This window comes from Anolis sagrei, chromosome 7, assembly GCF_037176765.1.
Source record: "Anolis sagrei isolate rAnoSag1 chromosome 7, rAnoSag1.mat, whole genome shotgun sequence".
Taxonomy (NCBI): Eukaryota; Metazoa; Chordata; class Lepidosauria; order Squamata; family Dactyloidae; genus Anolis; species Anolis sagrei.
The window spans coordinates 21,812,509-21,826,102 of record NC_090027.1 but is presented as its reverse complement, the minus strand read 5'-3'; positions in this window follow the sequence as shown (position 1 = coordinate 21,826,102).

Genomic DNA, 13,594 nt, shown 5'->3' with positions numbered 1-13,594 from the left:
GCACCAGTTGTCTCCGCGTTTATACGCTCCATATGGAGTTTCATTCATCCTCAGGGCTCGTCTTGGGCACTGCTTTGGAGAGGGACATGCAAATGGGCCTCTTGGATCAGATCAAAGTGCCTTCAAGAGGAGGACTAAGAGCCAGCCATAGAATACTAGTGATGGAAGAGACTCCTCCAACAGCCATCCAGTCCAACCTCTTGCTAAGAAGGAAAACACAATCAAAGCCATCAGCCTCTATGTACAAAGGTCTGGGTAGGGAGAGACCTTCACACTAGAACTGGAAGAGGCCCCCAAAGGCCATCCAGTCCAACCTCCTAGTATGAATGAAGACACAACCAAAGCACTCTCAATGGATGGCCATCAAGCCTCTGCTTACAAAGGTCTGGATAAAGAGAAACCTTCACACAAAAGCATGCATATCTTCCTCTAGATCTAGAAGAGACTCCCAAAGGCCACCCAGTCCAACCTCCTAGTATGAAAGAAGACACAATGAAAGCACTCTCAATGGATGGCCATCAAGCCTCTGCTTACAAAGGTCTGGATAAGGAGAAACTTTCACACAGAGGCAGTCTATCTTTCACTAGAACTGGAAGAGACCCTCAAAGCCCGTCCAGTCCAAATTCCTGCTATGAAGGAAGACACAAGCAAACAACGTTCAACGAATGGCCATACAGTCTCTGTTTACAAAGGTCTGGATACAGATAAACCTTCACACAAAAGCATGTCTATCTTTCTCTAGATCTGGAAGAGACCCCCAAAGGCCATCCAGTCCAACCTCCTGCTATGAATGAAGACACAACCAAAGCACTCTCAATGGATGCCCATCCAGCCACTGCTTACAAAGGTCTAGATAAGGAGAGACCTTAACACAGAGGCAGTCTATCTTCCACTAGAACAGGAAGAGACCCCCAAAGGCCATCCAGCCCAATCTCCTGCTATGAAAGAAGATACAACCAAAGTATTCTCAATGGATGGCCATCCAGCCACTGTTTACAAAGGTCTGGATAAAGAAAGACCTTCACACTGAGGCTGGATCTACACTCCCTTATATACCAGGATCTGGTCTCAGATTCTCCCTGGACTACACAAGTCTCTTGTGTCATCAAGTCCCCAGTCCTCAATAAGTCGCTAGACTAGAGATAGGATTAGGCTGAGGGATTCCTCCCCTACATTCCTATGCATGTTTACCAAAAGGGCTTTGTCTTTTCTCCTCCTGCTAGTCACTGTATCCTCCTCCCCTTTGAAGATCTAGCAGTGGAATTCTGTAAGCTTTATTGCCCTGGGCTGACCATGTGGTCTTCGTCATTGTTTCTTCTGCCTTTTCTTCCTTCCAGTGAAGATGCATTTTTGATGTCGAGCATGAATTTGGGAGGCCCTGGCAGAACTGAGGCCGGCCAGACCCAAAAAGGAGGATCTGGGACCCTGGCGAGACAGCAAGCACCCTAATTTTTCTCAAATAAAGTCTCACCAAGTTGAAGGAAAGCCACCGAGATGTTTATTTCATTCCAACTGGAATAGATGACAACCGCAATCATTTGCCCAGGAGCCGACATGACACGTTGGGGAAAATAATACAGTTTTTATAGGAAATAGAGAGTTGTCAAATTCAAATTTCCCACGCCTGCCCCCTGAGCCGGTTTCGCACTGATTGGTTAGAGTCATCAGCTGGCTGGGAGGCGTGATCGGCTAGGCTGCACTCTGTCCAATCAGAGTGCTTGCCCCGCTTCAGCTCCTCAGCCAATGAGGAGTCAGGAGGCATGCCAGGTGGGAAACAATGAATGAGATATGTAGAGTGACAAAATTAAGGTGACCAATGTTTGTCCAAGAATAGCTTAGGCCCTCAAGTTGGATCCGAGTTATTGTGTTAGTCCTTTGAATCATCATCTCTGTCTAGCCCTCAAGGGGCTAGGTCCTTTGTTTTACAGTTCTGGGATATGGTGTTCATTGATGAGCTGAAGTTCATTTCGGCTGGTCAAGAGATGACACAATGGAGAAGCTGTGGGGAAATTCCTGGTTACTTGCAGATAGGAAGATATGCTTTGTGTTGAGTGATTTAATATATCCATAGATCATATCATCCCAGATGGCCTGGCTTTGCCCTCCGAGGTCTGGTCTGATAAGAGCCAATTACTGTATATTCCGACATATAAGACGACTGGGAGTATAAGACGACCCCCAACTTTTCCAGTTAAAATATAGAGTTTGGGATATATTCACTGTATAAGACGACCCCTCTTCCAACGCACACCAAATAAATTTTTTAAAATCATCAGATTTGATTTCAATATGAAAATTTTCCTATTACTGTACCTCCTTCTCTGCCTCTCAGATCTCGCACATGTGCACCTGCACCGCTTCACTGCAGTCTTCAGGAGCAAGATCTGAGAGGCAGAGGAGGAGGTACGGGAATAGGATACAAGGGTGGGCCAGGCAGGTAAAAGAGGTGTGTTTGTCTGGGCCCAGAGCCACTTTATCTCTTTTTTCCATACCCCTTGCGGCCATTGCCATTTTTGAGCTCCCCCCACAATATGCGGCAACCACAGATTCTCCAATCCGATTGGAAGTTTCAGCACCCATTCTATAAGACGACTCTTGTGTATAAGACTACTCCCGCGTATAAGACGACCCCTGACTTTTGAGAAGATTTTCTTGGGTTAAAAAGTAGTCTTATACACCAGAATATACGGTACTTATTGTCCATGCAAGTGAGCTTAGTGAAATATTTTGTTCAGAGATTATCAACTCAGGAAGCATGGAGGGGCTTCCAGAGTTATGAGCTGCTGACTTTATGAAAACGGTGGCTTTTCCCTTCATATTTCATATAGACATATACATACAAGGGATGTGAATGGGGCAAGGGAACATACAATAAATTTAAAAAGAGAGGGGAAATCATGCAGGGCCTCAGGGGAAATTATACCAGCCCCCCCAAAGCTTGGAAAAGTTGATAAAAGTCCATAAGAGTCCATAGGGGTTTGGCAAAGAGTTCATGGAAGTTCCAAAAAGTTCTTAAAGGTCCGCAAAAGTTAATAAAAGGCCTCAAAAAGTTCATGAAAGTAGGAGAAAATTTATAAAAGTTCCTGAGGAGTTCATAAAAGTCCATGGGGAGCATATGGGAGCCAAAGGGAGCACTGAGGGGTCGAAGTCCATTCATAAACGAAAAAGAAAACTACAGATCCAATTTTATAAAGGCAAAACAGCCTGCCAGGAGTCCAGGGATCCCAAGGGATCTCACAAGGGGCTCCCCCGAAGTTGACAGGTTTCCCAGTGCACATGAAATTGAGGCATCAGCATTGTTGCAGCATGGAGCCATGAAATGAAGCTTGGTGATCCCCACATAAGGTTTCAAGACAAAAATGGTTTTCCCAGAGCACAGGGCTCTGTTCCGCAAAAAGTGAGATAGCATAGTCTTAAAATTAGTCTAGGAAAAAGATGGTACAAAGATTGTTTGGAGTTGATTGGTTGACCCGCGGATACGGGGGCCCAACGGGTCTCCATATCCGTGGTTCAAAGGAACGCAGATTCAGCCTCCCCAGGACGCTGCAAGAGCGTCCCAGGCGAGCCAGCAGGATCTGCCGCTCAGGAAAGGAAAGGTTCGTGCTAGTTAGCATTTGAGTCAGTAAAGGGACGCAATGTATCATATAAAGAGGAAAAGTTTAGGAAAATGGATACTTCTTTATTACGGGTTGTTACATTAAAACAGGGGAGCTCAGTTCAGTGAGGAAAAAGGAAAGGAAAAGGCCTCTGTTGTTAGAGCTGCTGCTGGAGGCACAGTCCCTTTGTCTTCATTCAATCCAGATGTTCAGGAACTGCGGAACTCCCTGCTGAAGTTCAAATCAGATTGAAAGCAGGGGCCTGCGAGCTTGTCCTCATTTTTGCCTCTCTCTTTAAGTAGCTCTATTGATTATTTTTTTTAACTTTTTACCCTTTTATCTCTTTAGAAGATGAGATTTAGCAAGCTAGTGAGCTCCAAAACCTTTTCTATCAAGAATGTATTTCTTTTACTTCAATAAACATTTTGGAAGCTAAAGTTCTGACTCTGCAGTCCCGTGCCATTCTAATGGATAGAAGCTTATCCCAGCTCATCAAATGTAAATTTCCGCTGGTTATGAAGTTTACTTCTGGTATGAAGTTTATGGTGGAAACACCCCAATTGAGGGTTATTTTGAGCCTAACAGCTCCGATTCCCCAAACAATACCACAATCCGGCATCTCATAGGATTTAATTGGTTTTTCTTAGAACTGATTTAATCACGATATCGTGAATAGGAATCCCTAGGTCCTCCTCTCTCTTGCCCGCTGACCTAAGCCGGCTGTCATCGTCCCACCAGGCCAAAACAGGCCTCCATCTGGCTAATTAGGCCTTGAAAGATGGGCAGGGGGAGTAGCTGTGTTGCTCTCCGAAGAAGGAGATGGTCGGGTTTCCGCAGTTTCCGTTCCGCTGAATGATTGAAGAAGCCAGTGTGTCCTTTCCTTCTTCTCCATCCAAGCCACTCAGACAGGCTGGCTTCTGCAAGCCTCTTGGGACTCTCCGCTCCCCCAGACAGATCGGGTTCTCCTGGAAATCCTTTCGCTTTGCAAACAGCAAGAGCCTCTTTCCATCACAGCCGGCATCTCCCAGATGTGTTGGGTCTGTGATCAGAGTGACCCCCCCCCCCCAGGACTCTGTAAAAGATAGTTTTAAATCAGGAAATTAATAGTTTTGCCAAGGACACCAGGCTGGAAATATCCCATAATCCCGTCTCTCCTGTTTTTATGAATGGACTCCAACTACTCAGTGCTCCCCTGAGCTTCCATGCACTCTTATGAGTTCTTATGAACTTTCATGAACTTTATTTATTTATTTATTTGCAGCATTTATATTCCGCCCTTCTCACCTCGCAGGGGACTCAGTGCGGATTACTGGGGACACATATATGGCAAACATTCAATGCCAATTTTGACATACAACATAGACAGACATAGACAGAGGCTATTTAACTTTTTCTGGCCGCCAGGGGAGTTGTCACTTTAATTGTCCATCTGCAACACTGATGAAGTACTTCCGCATTCCCCGCATGCTTTTTGCTGGAGTGCTTGCTGGAGTCTTTTTTTTATGGCCTCATAAATTAGTTAATTTAGCCTCCCCACACTTTAAGGTGGTACCTAATTTTCCTACTTGACAGATGCAACTGTCTTTCGGGTTGCAAAGGTCGACAACAGGCTACACAATTGATTGGAAACCCACTCCAACCCGGGCTGGCTTCGAACTCATGACCTGGAATTAGAGCTGTTTTCATCGAAGTCCGATCACATTGGAATGGATGATGCCAGTTCTTGACTACAACATAGGATGAGGAATCCTCACCATAGACCTCTTTCATCTCATTGAACGTCTCCTTTGGTGTGCGGCCTTTGAAGGAAAGGAACTTGAGGACTGCTCTGTCTTCCACTGGGTCAATTCTCAAACCTCACACCACTTCAGCACCTGTAGTAAAATCAAGACCGTTCTCAGTTCCGAGTTGTAAATTGGCGCGTAATCTATAGAGACTTATATCATTACACACATGCAGTTTCAGTGTCCTGTGATAAGTAGAAGTTGGTTAGGGGAAATCTTTAATGAATACTCCTCATATGTAATCCGGGATCAGATCCTGGGATATAGGGCAGTATGGATCCAGCCCTAGAGAGCTGTTCTTCCAGGTTTTAAAAAAGGTATTTCTACCCACAGTCAGGGGGGACCTATGCCTCTCACCCAGTGGGTGATTGTGGATGAATGATTGCATTCCGTCTTCTTCTTTGCCCATCCAGGGAATCCAGGAAAGTCTTTCTTTGTCATTCCGACTTCCCTTGGCTTCCCGGTTTGCTCAAGGCAAGCTGCCCCACTCCCTTGCAAGCAATGCCCCAGGCCGTTCCCAGCCCCACATCCACATCCCCCAAGGCCCAACAGCTGTGCGAAGGCAGCTTTAGACAGCCTGGAATTTGTGAGACAGCTGTGACAGCTGAGAGGCCAGCCTCTTGGGAAGCATTCATCCTCTTTGGGGCCCAAAAGGCCTCCAGCTCCGCAGCTCAATGGAAGGCTGGCACTCCTCCCCTTATCTCCATCAGTCACTAAAGTCAAGGGACCGCTTTCCCGTCATGCATGGCTAGGGATTGTCTTTGCTATCGCATCTTTGCCCAAGCTTTTAATCTGCATTTTGAAACTGGGTTATATGACAGTGTAGATCCAGCCTGAGATTCATAGTTGGGAGAGACCCTCAAGGGCTGTAATTCTTTCCAAGGGCTGGAGCCCAGGGACCAATCTGCTCCCCGAAAGCCTCATGGGGATCGGTCATTAGATGAGGGTTGCAGCAGTCTTGGGTAGGGAGTGGAGGTACCTGAAGTCCTATCATCCATGTTCTGTCCTCCTCAAAAGTGCACCGGTATGTAGAATGGGTCATGGGGGTTCTGTGTGCCAAGTTTGGTCTTGATCAGTCTTTGTTGGGGGCCACAGTAGTCTGGTACCCTTGCCCTTTGCAGAACTATGTTACCATCCCTTATTTGGGGGGGGGGGGGCACATGCTTGACTTCAGGGCCATCCAGTCCAATCCCTTTCCGCCAGGCAGAAAGACACAGTCCAAGCCCTCCCGACAGATGACCATCCAGACTTGGACTGAAAGTCTTCAGAGACTCCTGGGAAGCATATTTCATTGTCAAACAACTCTAACCATCAGCTAATGTTTACGTGGAATCTCTTTCTCCCCACAAACCAGATCCTCTTAAACAACAGACAATCTCAGGCTACATTCTGGGTAAGCTACACAATCCTTAGCTAGCACAACGTAAAAAACTATGTATTTGATAATGCTTATGTTATTGTTTTATTGTTTTGTTGTTTTAAATTGCTTGTATTGTTGTTATTGCTTGTATTGTTGTATTTTGGGCTCGGCCTCATGTAAGCCACACCGAGTCCCTTGGGGAGATGGTAGCAGGGTATAAATAAAAAGTTATTATAAAATTTGAAAAACAAATGGGAAAGTGTTATTTCCTGTTTAATTCTGTGGAACTTACTTTGAAAGTCATTGTTCTACTACAGAATGTTTGTTTTTGGGACTGCCCCAAACTTGATTGAATTGGTTAAGACTCAATGATGAGATCTTCATTGACAAACTAGAGCAAAATGTGCTGCAGAATCCCCAAAATCATGTTACAAAATTGTCTAAAATCATGTTACATACTGTAATGGTTATGACTGGAATACTGCTCATACACACTTGGTCTTTTCCACTGTAGTTCTGAAGTCCTTTAGACTACTGGTACTTGGAATAAACTGTATTTATGTCGCACAGAGAGGTGAGTAGTTTAGACTGAAAGCAGTACTGTGCTTAGTAGTTCCTTTGGCCAAAGTTATTGTTTGTTGTCTGTTCAGTTTCAGGACTCAGCTTGCTATCTCACTTGGAAGGATATTGTGAGGTGGATATTTCTGTTATAGCCCACGTTTGGCGCACATGGTTCACTTTCCCTCCTAGCAGTTTAAGGATCGGGCTACAATGCTTCAGACCAGGGTTTCAAATCCCTATTCAGCCATGAAAACTACTCTGGCACCCATACAACAAGTCTCTGCGAGTTGCAGCAACACATGGATTCAACCTTGGAAATCCGAGTGCTAGTCTACACCTCTGGAGACAAGGCTCTGAATCCTTGCTCAGTCATGGTAACCAATTGAGTATACTTGGGCAAGTCATATTCTTAGGACCTCATCACATGGACCATGAGAAGCATTGGGGACCATCCGTCTAGCAAAGGGAATCGTACCGTTAAATCCCCAGTCATCCTGTTCTGGCACGGCTGTACCAGGAGCTCCAACTTACCTTTCCTTTGTTGAGTGTTTGCATGTATTCTAAAGTTCTATGCATTTTACAATTAGGTGGCTTTCCTTAATTTGCAGTTATTGGGCCAATGATCCCTCAGTCATCATTAGGTTCTCTAGTTCCGCCCCCCTTTGGGTTTTGGGAGGGAAAAGGAGCCATTTTAGCTCAGTCCACACAGAGAGGTCTTCGTACAGGACATAAATCAGGTCCTCCTGTAGAAAGCTTCATCTTTTACAGCTTGGCTGGGGCAATACAGTCTCAGCATAGCCTTTGCTGGGAATTTACAGCCTTATAGCTCCTTTACTGAAGGGATCCAGTCCCACAGCGCTACAGCCAGCCATTGCTGGGAACTGAAAGTCTACAAAGGACTCTGTTTGGTAAGGGCCACTCATGGTAGCCAGAAGCAGTTGGTACTGGGTGTAGGGGTCCCATGCCAGCAAGGCCTAAGACAGACTGCCCAGATAGAGGATAAGGATTTCCCCGATAGCGAAGAAACAGTTTATGAAGATAGTTGCCTGTCCCCTGTGGACAAGATTGAGAAAGCCACCAATTGGTTAAGAAAGCTTTGAAATAGTTGTGATTTGTTGAAGACTTTAGCAACAATAAAAAAAACTTTGTTCAACCTTTAAGCAATCTAAAGACTCTGTTTAAGGAAATCCTCAGGCTTCTCATCTGAGGCAGCCCTGGCGTCCCGTTGGGCACTCAGAATATACGTCCTGTCTACAGTCTCTTGCACAGGCCCAGCGAGAGACAGCATACATCCCATTTCAATTTCTGTCTTCCCATCACAACGTTTCTGGTTGAAACATGTAAGGAATCTGTGCTGTCGCATGCTGGGCTCCTATAAAAGACTATAAACAGGACATAAATTCTGTGAGTCCAACAGGACGCTGGGGTTACCTCAAAAACCCCTCTCTGAAGCCCATCTTTCAGGAAAATCCCAAAAACCTTTCAGGAAAATCCCAAAAACATATTATTAGAATACAACAGGATGTAGTTCATCTACATCCAGAGAGCACCCTGGACTCAAATAATGATAGATCTGGACCAAATTTGGCATGAATCCTCAATATGAAGATGGGCTCAATATCCTCAATATGAAGATGGGCTTCAGAGAGGGATTTTTGGGATTTTCCTGAAAGATGGGCTTCAAAGGGGTGACCGCAACAGGTTCCTGAGATTGACAGGCTCTTTGGGCATCGACAAAATGGCAGTAGTGATGTAGTGGCATCGGGGAGTCAAGCTGGGCTCCATGTTGAGTTTTTGGAGGTAAGAACTGTTATTTCCGGGGTGGAGGGGTTAGCGGAGCAAAAGCGAGATAGCCATTAGTCTTAGAATTTGCCCAGGAGAAGAATTGCACCAATTTTGAAGCGATCCGTTGACTCGCGGATACAGGGACCCAATGGGTTTCCGTATCTGCGGTTCAGAGGAACGCGAAAATTGCATCCCGGGCCGACCGGCAGCCATCTGCAGAGATTCACGCAGAGAAAAGTTTGGGGACAGTAAAAGACACAAAGTAACACCAGGAAGAGAAAAAGTTACAATTAATTGGTACTTTATTGGGGGATTTGTTACAATGTTAGGAGAGGGGAAGAAAGTGAAGCAAAAGGAAAGTTTCTTGATTGTAGGTGCTGCTGTGGCCACGTTTCATGGAAGTTGGCCCAAGCAGGCAATTGAGAATTGATGAACTCCCTACTGCAGGTCAGATTAGCTTGAAAGCAGGGAGTTCTGAGTTCGACCTCAGTATCAGGCTTGAGATTTGCACCCAGCTTTTTCCTCTTGCCAGAATGTTTATACCTTTGTCTCCTGTTTGGAGATGATCCACCCACAAAAAAACACTGGAGACTTGGGGCCGAGCCTTGAGAACTGGTGATCCCAAGCCAAGCAACCCAATTGGGAAAAGGGGCTGGGATAGTGGGGTGAGCGAAGGAGAAAGGTCTGTGCAGGGTCCCGTCCTTGCCCCCTTCCTTGCCCCCTTGGCCTTCTCCTCCTTCAGGCGCTGGAGCGCTAAACATGACAACCATTTTAATGGAAGGCTATTTGGAGCCAGACTTTGGGCTCCTTGCCACCTTGACCTTCTCGAGGAGCTAAATTTGCTCTGCTGCAAACAAGTTACTTTATTTATAGCTGTGATGACAGGCATTCTGGGCAGCAAGTGTCTCCCGGTCCAGTGGAAATGGGTCCCTCCATCCCGCCCAGGAGGACCAAGGCCCCCATTGGGCCCAAAAGTAATGAACCATGATGGACAGTAATCCCAGATAAAGAGCCTGGGATTAACTGGCTGTCATTACTGGGAGACCCAGGAAACCCAAGCTGGCCGCGGGGCCTGATTGATGAGGGGAAAATTGGAATCGCTGAATCCTCAGCGCCTCGGCATAAATAAACCCCCTAAAGGTTATTCAATGACTCACTGCATGGAGCCTGGGTATTGCCCTGCCGCAGGCTGTAAATACACCAGGTGCTGTCGTGTTGCACCTTCCGCAAGAGGATCTCTCGGTACCCCCGACTGCGGTGTCCTCCCAGAGAAGGTGGCCAGCTGGGACCAAAGGGCTCCAAGACAGAATCCTCAAGTTGGAAGGGGTCTCCAAATGCCATCCAGTCCCACCCCTTCTGCCAGGCAGGAAGACACCATCCAAGTCCTCCCAGCAGATGACCATTCCAGCTCTGCCTAATAATAATAATAATAATTATTATTATTATTTGAAAATTGAACTGCAAAGACTCTAGCACAATCCAGTAAAGGTGGTCCCAGTGGTTTTGTTTTATTTATTTTTTGTCGTGTCAGGAGCGACCTGAGAAACTGCAAGTTGCTTCTGGCATGAGAGAATTGGCCGTCTGCAATGATGTTGCCCAGGGGACGCCCGGATGATTTGATGTTTTATCATCCTTGTGGGAGGCTTCTCTCATGTCCCCGCATGAGGAGCTGGAGCTGATAGAGGGAGCTCATCCGCCTCTCCCCGGATTCGAACCTGCGACCTGTCGGTCTTCAGTCCTGCCGGCACAGGGGTTTAACCCACTGAGCCACCGGGAGCTCCATGTCCCAGTGGTGATCAGCACACTGGGTGCAGTGCCTAAAGACATTGGCCTGCACTTAAACACAATCAGCGCTGACAAAATTACTATCTGTCACCTGCAAAAGGCCACCTCACTGGGATCTGCACGCATTATTCGCTGATACATCACACAGTCCTAGACACTTGGAAAGTGTCCGACGTGTGATCCAATAGAACAGCCAGCAGAGTGTCTGCTGTGGACTCACCTTGTGTTTCAAATCATAATCATCATAATCATAATCATCATCGTCATCATCATCATCATCATCATCACACAGTCCTAGACGCTCGGGAAGTGTTTGACTTGTGATTTTGTGATATGAAATCCAGCATAGATATCTCATTTGCTGTGACATAGCGTGTCTTTGTGTCAGTAAAGTAAAATAATGATGATGATGATGATGATGATGATGATGATGATGATGATAATAATAATAATAGTAATAGAATCCTAGAGTTGGAAGAAATCCCTAAAGGCCATACAGTCCCATCCCATTTTGCCAGTCAGGAAGCCATTATCTAAGCCAGTGTTTCTCAACCTTCCTAATGTCGCGTCTCCTTAAGACAGTTCCTCATGTTGTGGTGACTCCCAAACATTAAAATTATTTTCATTGCTACTTCATAACTGTAATTTTGCTGCTGTTATGAATCATTGTGTAAATATCTGATATGCAGGATGTGTTTTCATTCACTGGACCAAATTTGGCACAAATACCCGATATGCCCAAATTTGAATTCTGGTGGGGGTGGAAGGGAATTATAAATCCCAGAAATTACAACTACCACATGCCGAGGTCTATTTTCCCCCAACTCCACCAGTGTCCACATTTGGGCATATTGAGGATTCATACCAAGTTTGGTCCAGATCTATCATTATTTGAGTCCAGGGTGCTCTCTGGATGTAGATGAACTACAACTCCAAAACTCAAGGTCAATGCCCACCAAATCCTTCCCGTATTTTCTGGTGGTTGTGGGAGTTCGGTGTGCCAAGTTTGGTTCATTTCCATAGTTGGTGGAGCTTTTTGATTGTAGGTAAACTATAAATCCCAGCAACTACAGCTCCCAAATGTCAAGGTCTATTTGGGACGAGGGGTCACAGCATTAGGAAGGTTGAGAAACATTGATATAAAGGGAGTGTAACCCAATGTGATGAGTTACGTGTAATAGGTATATTTCTCCCTGTTGTAATCCCCTTTTTTTCAGTCTCCAAACCCAGCCCACTCCTCCACAACCTGGCCAGCTGCGGGGGAAAGAGGGTTGTGTTTGTGGAGGTGAAAACAGGCATCTCCTTGAGAGAAGAGCTTTCGGGACACTCGCCTGAATGCTGCAGCGTAGTCCCCTCCCAAGAGGCAGGGGCGGCTCGTCCATTACGCGAAGTAAGCGGTCTCAGAACACTTTTTTTTGCCAGGGGTGCAGAGGCGCCTTTGTAAATGCCCCTCGATTGCCACTTGAGGAGCGCCCCCTCAGCTCACAACAGCCCTAGCAGTCTGGGGGGGGGGGACCTCAGCTTTCTTGCCTCGCTGCTGGGCGAACCTCTTCCCAAAGGAGCCGGGCCCTTGAGCCTCGCCTAGCCCCTCTCATTCCTGCTCCACCCGGCCACCGGGTGCGCGAGCAGAGCTGGCGCTCAATCGTTCTCCGCATTCGATCCCTTCCCCATGACTGGCTCCCTTTTCCGGTCCCCCAGTGCTCCACTCGCCTCTCCCCAATCCGCGGGTGAGCCAAGGGGCAGAGCCGCCACACCTGGCCCGCTTCGGGTCCGGAGGCATGTCTGAAGACCCCAGCGTGTGCACCAAAAGTCGCCTCTTCTCCTGACTTTCTCTTCAGCCATTGGGACCAAGAGAGAGAGAGAGAGAGAGAGAGAGAGCCCCTCCAGCTGGAGGTACTTCGCACCTCCGCTCCCGCCTTTGTTTTTGCGCCTACCTTCAGGAAAGGTGAGCATCTCCACCTCTGTCTCTCTCTCTCTCTCTCTCTTGGTCCCAATGGCTGAGGAGAAAGTCAGGAGAAGAGGTGACTTTTGGTGTACACACCGGGGTCTTCAGGCACGCCTCCGGACCCAAAGCGGGCCAGGCAAGGGAGCAAATGCGGCAAGTGTAGTTACTGGGATGTATAGTTCACCTACAATCAAAGAGCATTCTGAACTCCACCAGTGATGGAATTGAACCAAATATGGCACACAGAACTCCCATGACAAACAGAAAATATATATCAATGATTGGTTGGAGGGGGTGGGGGTGGGGGGCAAAATACTGTTTGCTTACTGTTGAAAATTACCTAGGGCCGCCTCTGCCAAGAGGCAACATATAATTTGAATATCTGAATTGTTGTGAAGCGGATTTCATTTGCATATCACATTTCTGCAACGTGGTTCATATCCATCTGCATGCATTGCTTATAAAAGTGAGACCCTGTCAGCCATTGGAAACCCTGAGCAAGCGGGTTTGAAGGTCAAGTTGGACTTCTTCTTCCTTTGTATTCATTATATTGCATTGCATTTCCACAAGGAAACATTTTGTTTTGCTTTTCCAAATAGGACTTCACAACAGTTGGAAAAGCACACCTGGGTCTCTTCCAGACAGGCCCTATATCCTAGAATCTGACCCCAGGTTTCTGCTTGAACTGGATTATATGAGTCCACACAGACAGATAATTTGGGATAAACAGAAAACCTAGGTTCAGATTCTGGGATTTAGGTCCTGTCTGGAAGGGCCC